General features: G+C 45.9%; 1 protein-coding gene and 1 long non-coding RNA gene across 3 annotated transcripts in view; one reads left to right on the plus strand and one right to left on the minus strand.

Moving 5' to 3' along the window:
* The window catches only part of LOC143284588 (inosine-5'-monophosphate dehydrogenase 1b-like), a 41,568-nt gene that overhangs the window by 2,484 nt on the left and 31,584 nt on the right, over positions 1–7,500 (plus strand). Inside the window, exons 1-2 of one of the 2 annotated variants that reach the window (XM_076591409.1) lie at positions 5,593–5,801; positions 6,456–7,259. The gene's annotated coding sequence lies outside the window, so the exon portion shown is untranslated. Of the gene's footprint in view, positions 1–5,592; positions 5,802–6,455; positions 7,260–7,500 lie in introns of those variants that run through there. The other variant, XM_076591408.1, reaches the window with a different exon arrangement.
* On the minus strand, positions 1,055–5,485 carry LOC143284589 (uncharacterized). The gene is made up of 3 exons (XR_013055573.1): positions 5,346–5,485; positions 2,416–2,599; positions 1,055–1,225 (listed from the first exon to the last, which is right to left on the minus strand). It is a non-coding gene; the product is annotated as an uncharacterized LOC143284589 (long non-coding RNA).

Raw genomic sequence — 7,500 nt, forward strand, 5'->3', positions numbered from 1 at the left:
GAACGGCATAAATGCCAAGTAGTGTGGATGGTGATGTACTATGCAAACTCAGTAATTTATTCTCGCTAGATCAGTAGATAGTGTATGTGTATCAGTGTGTGGGTGAGTGGATGGGAGTGTATCAAAAAGTAAGATAAAGATAATAATAGTTATTATTTATTCAGTGTCATACAGTACCCACAAAAGCTAGCCAGCAATTTGCATGATAATGGAATACAGAAAATACAACCCACTCACAATATTTCTTTTAAAATCTTTTCTCTCTCCGGCGATCACAATCTCCCTTCTACAAAGCAAGTTGAGTGGAGATGTATAGACTGTGTGGGTGACTGTGACCGTGTGTGGGTAGATGTGACTGTGTCAGCTGGGTAGTGGTGGGTACGGTGGGCTGATTTGTGTGCTGTGACCTATCTTACCTACCTACTATCCCGTGTGACTCGCTTGTTGTATTGGGATCGTACTGGCCTGGTGTCACGTTGACCACGGCAAGAGAGTACCTTGACCCAAGGAACGAAAAGTACGTAACAATGTAACAGGTGGTTCAAAATCTCCATCCATCCGTCCGTCTACCCAGGTTAATCTTCCCAGGCCTGACCGGACCCAACACGTCGGGTTTGGTATGCGATTGTTAGGTTTCTGTTTATTTGTTTATTAATTAGTTATTCAGTTAAATAGTGTGTGTGTGTGTGTGTGTGTGTGTGTGTGTGTGTGTGTGTGTTGCGTTGGGTTGGGTTGGGTTGCCGGGTTTTCATCGGATCTCATGTCAGGTACAGCAGCGTAGATGGATCCTCCTGCACGCCGCTTTCACACTCCAGTTTTTTTTCAGTTTTCAGTAGCTCAAGGAGGCGTCACTGCGTTCGGACAAATCCATATACGCTACACTCCATAAAACTGAAACTGACATTGCCTGGATCGCTGTCCACGCCCAGATTTATTTTCTCTTTTTTTAAAAATTATTTATTTATTTATTTTTTATTTTTATTTTATAAATCAGCTGTAGGTTAACGTTTCCTTTGGCACACTGGGCGGCTCACAGCTCACCTGAATGTTCCCCAAGCTTGGATCAGTGCATACAGGTCCAGTCTTTGATGGAGGAAGTATGGCCAGGTGAGCACTGAAACTGCCTGCATGGCCCGAGGACTGACGTGGGTAGTGGTCAGTGAGGAGACAGCGGTCAGCTGTTTGGGGCCTGAAGGATGGAAGGTCTGGAGATGGCAGGAGCAAACTGGAAGAGGCCAATGTTTTTGTTGTTTAAAAAAAAAAGTTACTCTGGATCGATTTCACACTCACAGACACACACAGACACACACACACACACAGACACACACACACACACACACACACACACACACAGCCCCTTCTCTCTCATTCACTCACACATACACACGACACACACACACACGCACGCTCACACACACAGACACACGCACACACACACACACATACACACACACACTTTGCATGCTCGAACGGCATAAATGCCAAGTAGTGTGGATGGTGATGTACTATGCAAACTCAGTAATTTATTCTCGCTAGATCAGTAGATAGTGTATGTGTATCAGTGTGTGGGTGAGTGGATGGGAGTGTATCAAAAAGTAAGATAAAGATAATAATAGTTATTATTTATTCAATGTCATACAGTACCCACAAAAGCTAACAATTTGCATGATAATGGAATAAAGAAAATACAACCCACTCACAATATTTCTTTTAAAATCTTTTTTCTCTCCGGCGATCACAATCTCCCTTGTACAAAGCAAGTTGAGTGGAGATGTATAGACTGTGTGGGTGACTGTGACCGTGTGTGGGCAGATGTGACTGTGTCAGCTGCGTAGCGGTGTGTACGGTAGGCTGATTTGTGTGCTGTGACCTATCTTACCAACCTACTCGCTTGTTTTTATTGGGATCGTACTGGCCTGGTGTCACGTTGACCACGGCAAGAGAGTACCTTGACCCAAGGAACGAAAAGTACGTAACAATGTAACAGGTGGTTCAAAATCTCCATCCATCCGTCCGTCTACCCAGGTTGATCTTCCCAGGCCTGACCCAACACGTCGGGTTTGGTATGCGATTGTTAGGCTTCTGTGATTTGTTTATTAATTAGTTATTCAGTTAAATAGTGTGTGTGTGTGTGTGTGTGTGTGTGTGTGTGTGTGTGTGTGTGTGTGTGTGTGTGTGTGTTGCGTTGGGTTGGGTTGGGTTGGGTTTTCATCGGATCTGATGTCAGGTACAGCAGCGTAGATGGATCTTCCTGCACGCCGCTTTCACACTCCATAAAACTGAAACTGACATTGCCTGGATCGCTGTCCACGCCCAGATTTATTTTCTCTTTTTTTTTATTATTATTATTTTTTTAATTATAAATCAGCTGTAGGTTAACGTTTCCTTTGGCACACTGGGCGGCTCAGAGCTCACCTGCATGTTCCCCAAGCTTGGATCAGTGCATACAGGTCCAGTCTTTGATGGAGGAAGTATGGCCAGGTGAGCACTGAAACTGCCTGCATGGCCCGAGGACTGACGTGGGTAGTGGTCAGTGAGGAGACAGCGGTCAGCTGTTTGGGGCCTGAAGGATGGAAGGTCTGGAGATGGCAGGAGCAAACTGGAAGAGGCCAATGTTTTTGTTGTTTAAAAAAAAAAGTTACTCTGGATCGATTTCACACTCACAGACACACACAGACACACAGACACACAGACACACACACAGACACACACACACACATACACACACACACACACACACACACACACACACACATTCAGGTTGGGATTGGTTGAATGATATGGGGTGGGGGTACTTTATGCGGAGACGGGTAGGAAGGCTGATTTAAAATTTAAAAAAAAACCACACCAACAAAACTTTATAGAACCATAAATAGACACATGGAGAGAGAGAGAGAGAGAGAGAGAGAGAGAGAGAGAGAGAGAGATTTATACAAGATCATAAAATTATGTTGCTTTTAGTTCAGCCGACCGCAAAGTGCTCTGTCAGGGTAACCGCGGGCAAACAGGGCCCACCCGTTTGTGAAAGAAGAAGAAACTGGGTTAGGGGAGTGCACGGCGTGGGTGGCAGTGTGTGGGAAGGGGGGGTGACGGGTTGGGCGGGGGACGGGAGGAGGGGGCGAGGGGGAGGAGGGGGGGGAATCTTTGGCGGCGGCAACTGAATTCAGTGCCGAAGCTACACCTGTACTCGTGCCACAGATAACAGAGATCTAGGAACGTGGGTTTACCTGTTTACCTTCACCAGAGGTAAGGAACACACCCACGAAATTCAATTGTGTACCTCTCACTGAGGTAAGTGCTGCCGTCACGAGAAATAGCGTTGCAGCACAATACGATGAATCAGAGCACAGCACTGGTCGTGCTTTGTAAGGCCGTCCAGTCCAGTCAGAATGGTACACCTAACACTGATAGCAACGCAATGCATATCGAGTCCATTCAGTGGTTCCACACACTGTTTTATTTTTCAGTCTCACTCCGGTTTTGCATGCTTTGCTCGCTGCCTGTTAGCTTCCTCTCTTAGAGTTTGTACTGAAGTGAAAGTAATGGAGTAATTTTATCAGTCGAATGAATGACTGATGTATTGATATCTTTATTGAACATTTGAACATATTAATAATATATATATTTATGATATAGCATCTATCTATGTATCTATCCTATATATATTCTTCTGTCTTTGCTGCTGTGTGCACATGTCAGATGATCGGTATAACAGGCCCGGCGCTTCCTTTTTGAGGAAGTGTATGGGTTTGTTCCAATGAACCTTTTATTTACCTGTGTCCTAGCTGAATCGGTAGCGTAAGCCGGCAGTACTGACTTGAAGTTGTGCCACGGTACCTTGCGAATGGAGAGAGTTACCACTCTTTACTATTTGTTAATCATTTCATCTCCTGGCCTCATTGTTTGTTTGTTTGTGTGTGTGTGTGTGTGTGTGTGTGTGTGTGTGTGTGTGTGTGTGTGTGTGTGATATTAAAATAATAGAGAGAGAGCACTGCCCATTCCAAACAGTTGACGTTGTTTTAATACATGGTGCATAAGAATAATACACACTCTTCTCACACTCTTCTCTCTCTGTCTCTGTCTGTCTGACGGTCTGTCTGTCTGTCTCTCAAAACGCTCTGTCTGTTTGCGTACACACACACACACACACACACACACACACACACACACACACACACACACACACACACACACACACACACACACACACACACACACATTAATGAGCCTCATAAATGCACGGCAGCATGACTCGAAGGCAATTGTTGCAGCCATGCTATTTTTATCATACAAACACACACACACACGCAAGCACACACGCACGCACACACACGCACACGCTCTCTCTCTCTCACGCACGTACGCACGCACGCAGTCCTCAGTGCACAGAATTCATCGCTTCAGTTGGGATGTCTGTTTTTGTGTGACACGAGGGGCATCGTGCAGTAGTTTGCTCTGTCTGTCTGTTTGTCTGTTCGAGTGTTCTTCACTGATGTATGAATAAACGGAGTTATTGCATGATGGGTGGCCTGTTCATTGCTACCATTTTTTCTTCGAGGAAAGAACTTTGTTTTGTTTCAGTATAAATCGTTATTTGCTGACACCATATTCGTTCAGTTTTTTGTTTGTTTTTTATTTGATGTTTTGTAATTCGGTGAAAATATGTTGACGCATTCACCCATGTTGTAAGGACCTTTTTGCCAATGACATTAAAGTGTCAAAGTGTCAGTGTCAAACGTCTGTCTTTCTGTCTGTCTGTCTCCCTCTCTTTCTCTCCCTATCACTCTCTTTCCATCTCTGTCCAGCAAACAAGCCCTAAGTGCAGTTTTATCCAACATGGAAACTGGAAATTGATCCCAGCTCTTTATTTGCCTGCATATCATATTTCTACTTGTCGATCTGTCTCCACTGTTCCTCTCTCTGTCGCTGTTTGTGTGTCTGTCCGTGTGTCTGTCTGAAGGCAACATAGTAGTATCAAATGTCAAAAACTCTCTCTTTTTGTTCACAAGCACGCGCGCTTTCTCTTGTGTGTGTGTGTGTGCCAGTGTGTGCCAGTGTGTGTGTGTGTGTGTGCCAGTGTGTGTGTGTGTGTGTGTGTGTGTGTGTGTGCGCGCGTGTGTGTGCGTGCGTGTGTACGTGGGTGTGTGTGTGCGTGTGTGTGTGTGTGTGTGTGTGCGTGCGTGTATGCGTGTGTGTGTGTGTATGTGGGTTGGTGGGTGTGTACGTGCGTGCGTGCGTGCGTGCGTACGTTCGTGCCGTGTGTGTGTGTGTGTGTGTGTGTGTGAGAGAGAGAGAGAGAGAGAGAGAGAGAGAGAGAGAGAGCATCTACTCAGGCGAATATTTACAAATCAGTCTAGCCTTCCTCCTGGACATATGGGTGGTATTTCCTTCAGTTCACTGTGGCTGGTACTTCACATTTCTTTCCGGACCCAGGAATTTGTCGCCGTCCTCCATGCTGGGGAAGTTAGTGACGAGCTGTGCTGTGCAGTGTGCTGTGCTGTTCGCATTGCGCATTTATGAAAGCAGTGTGTGTGTGTGTGTGTGTGTGTGTGAGTGTGCATAGCGTATACATGGCGGGTTGTGTGCCGCGCATATTGAACATCGTTCAAGTGAATTTCGAAGCATGGACAGTGACGCATATAGACATTGCTCACTTCAGTGTGCGGATAGAAACCCAATACTGAACCTGAAGACTTTCTCAGTCAGCACTTTGTTTACTGACTGTTATGGCCTGTTGATGGATCGGTCGATTCAGTCACATGCTGGCTGTCAAGGCAGTGTGAAGCAAGGAGTCGTAGGATGTGCGCAGCTGTTGTTTGGACTGGTTCTCTTCAGTCGTTGTCTCGCTGACTTTCTTTCCTTGGCTTTAATTGATTGTTTTTGTTTGATTTTGCATTGTCTTTCTGTCAGTGGTGGGACATGCGTTCGATGGGGTGGGTAATGTGAAAGGGGGGACACACGCACACACGCGCATACACGTATACATACACGCACACACATCACACAAATGCGCGCGCGCGCACGTTCTAGCACGCACGCATGAATGCACACACGACTGAATATATCTATGCATTTATATCAGTGCCATTGTTGTCAATATCTTTTGAGACCTCCCGTCTCCCTTCCGCCACCACTAACACCACTGGGAACGAAACGAAGAGAGATTCTATTAGTTTCATCCCCGGAAAATCAATAATCAGTTTTGCTTTTCGAAATGCCCTCTGTGTCCCACGGTGTGTGTGTGTGTGTGTGTGTGTGTGTGTGTGTGTGTGTGTGTGTGTGTGTGTGTGTGTGTGTGCGCGCGCGCGCGCTCGCGCGCGAGTGCATATATATTTGTGCGTGCGTGTGTGTGCCTGAATACAATAAAACGTAATAACCATAAGGTTTACATATATGTAGATGCTGAAAAATATCTACACAATCAGAATCATTTCCGTGTTGTCATTACTTTGCAGGATGGGGCTGTGGTTAATTAGCTGGCCTCGTGACCGCGGCTGCACTCCGTAATCACATGCATCACCCTGAGGAAGCCAGACTCCAGCACGTGCAAAGGACGGCAAAAAAGTGAAGTGGTATTGCTTCGCTTCAATCAATAACACAAGGCGACTGTCAGCCGACTTACATATCAAGCTTACTGATTGGTCCTTGATTGGATGCCATGGCTCAGGCCGCCTGACAAACACCTCCCAGTTGCCTTGGCAACCTCATCGAGGTAGTGATGGTGACGGAGTGGTTGTGGCAACAGGAAAAGGCCACCAGAGTGGGATTCTGACGTAAGACGGACAGCCATCGCTCACCCTGTGAAGCAAACTGAGGATAAAGTGAGACCGCGAATTGTAACGTCCCCCTTCCACCTTCAGTGTCAGCATTCTGTGTGTAAGGTCAATTCGTTACCTGCTAGACTTTTTTTGTGCACGCCTTAATTGCGAAGCGAATTGTCCTCTGTCGAGAGAACTACCACCCCGTTTCAAGCACGCTAATCCGAGTCCATTGTTTTGGTGTCTTCTCCATTGTGGCTTCGATCTTCCTGTAGTTGTGGCCGAGCTGGCAGAATCTAGCGGTGACACTGACACACAAGTGTGCGTGACTTGGATCGATCAGTGATTGAGCTTGGGACACTGACGCTGCTGTTGTTACCAGCTTTCTGCGAAACTTATTTGGCGGGTGGAAAAGGACTCGGTTTGCACAGCGCCAATTACAGTCAGTACCCCTTTGGCCGTGCTTCGTGGATCGAAGGGAACCTGTACTTTTTCACCGAGGTAATGCACCTTGCTGTCTTTGCTGGTCTGAATGGGCTTTAACATTTGCGTAGAACATGTGTCTTTTTATTATTTTTTGTCGCAAAACATGGTGAGGGACAGTTTTATGCTGACCTTAAGTTCCCAGCGATCAGCTTCTGGGGCAAAAGAGTTATGAGTTTTAGCGGATTTTTTTAAATATATATATTTTTTTTAACCCACTAAGTACGACGAGGGTAAAGAAGTTAAAATTTATCAGTTC

Source organism: Babylonia areolata, chromosome 8 (assembly GCF_041734735.1).
Source record: "Babylonia areolata isolate BAREFJ2019XMU chromosome 8, ASM4173473v1, whole genome shotgun sequence".
Lineage (NCBI taxonomy): Eukaryota > Metazoa > Mollusca > Gastropoda > Neogastropoda > Buccinidae > Babylonia > Babylonia areolata.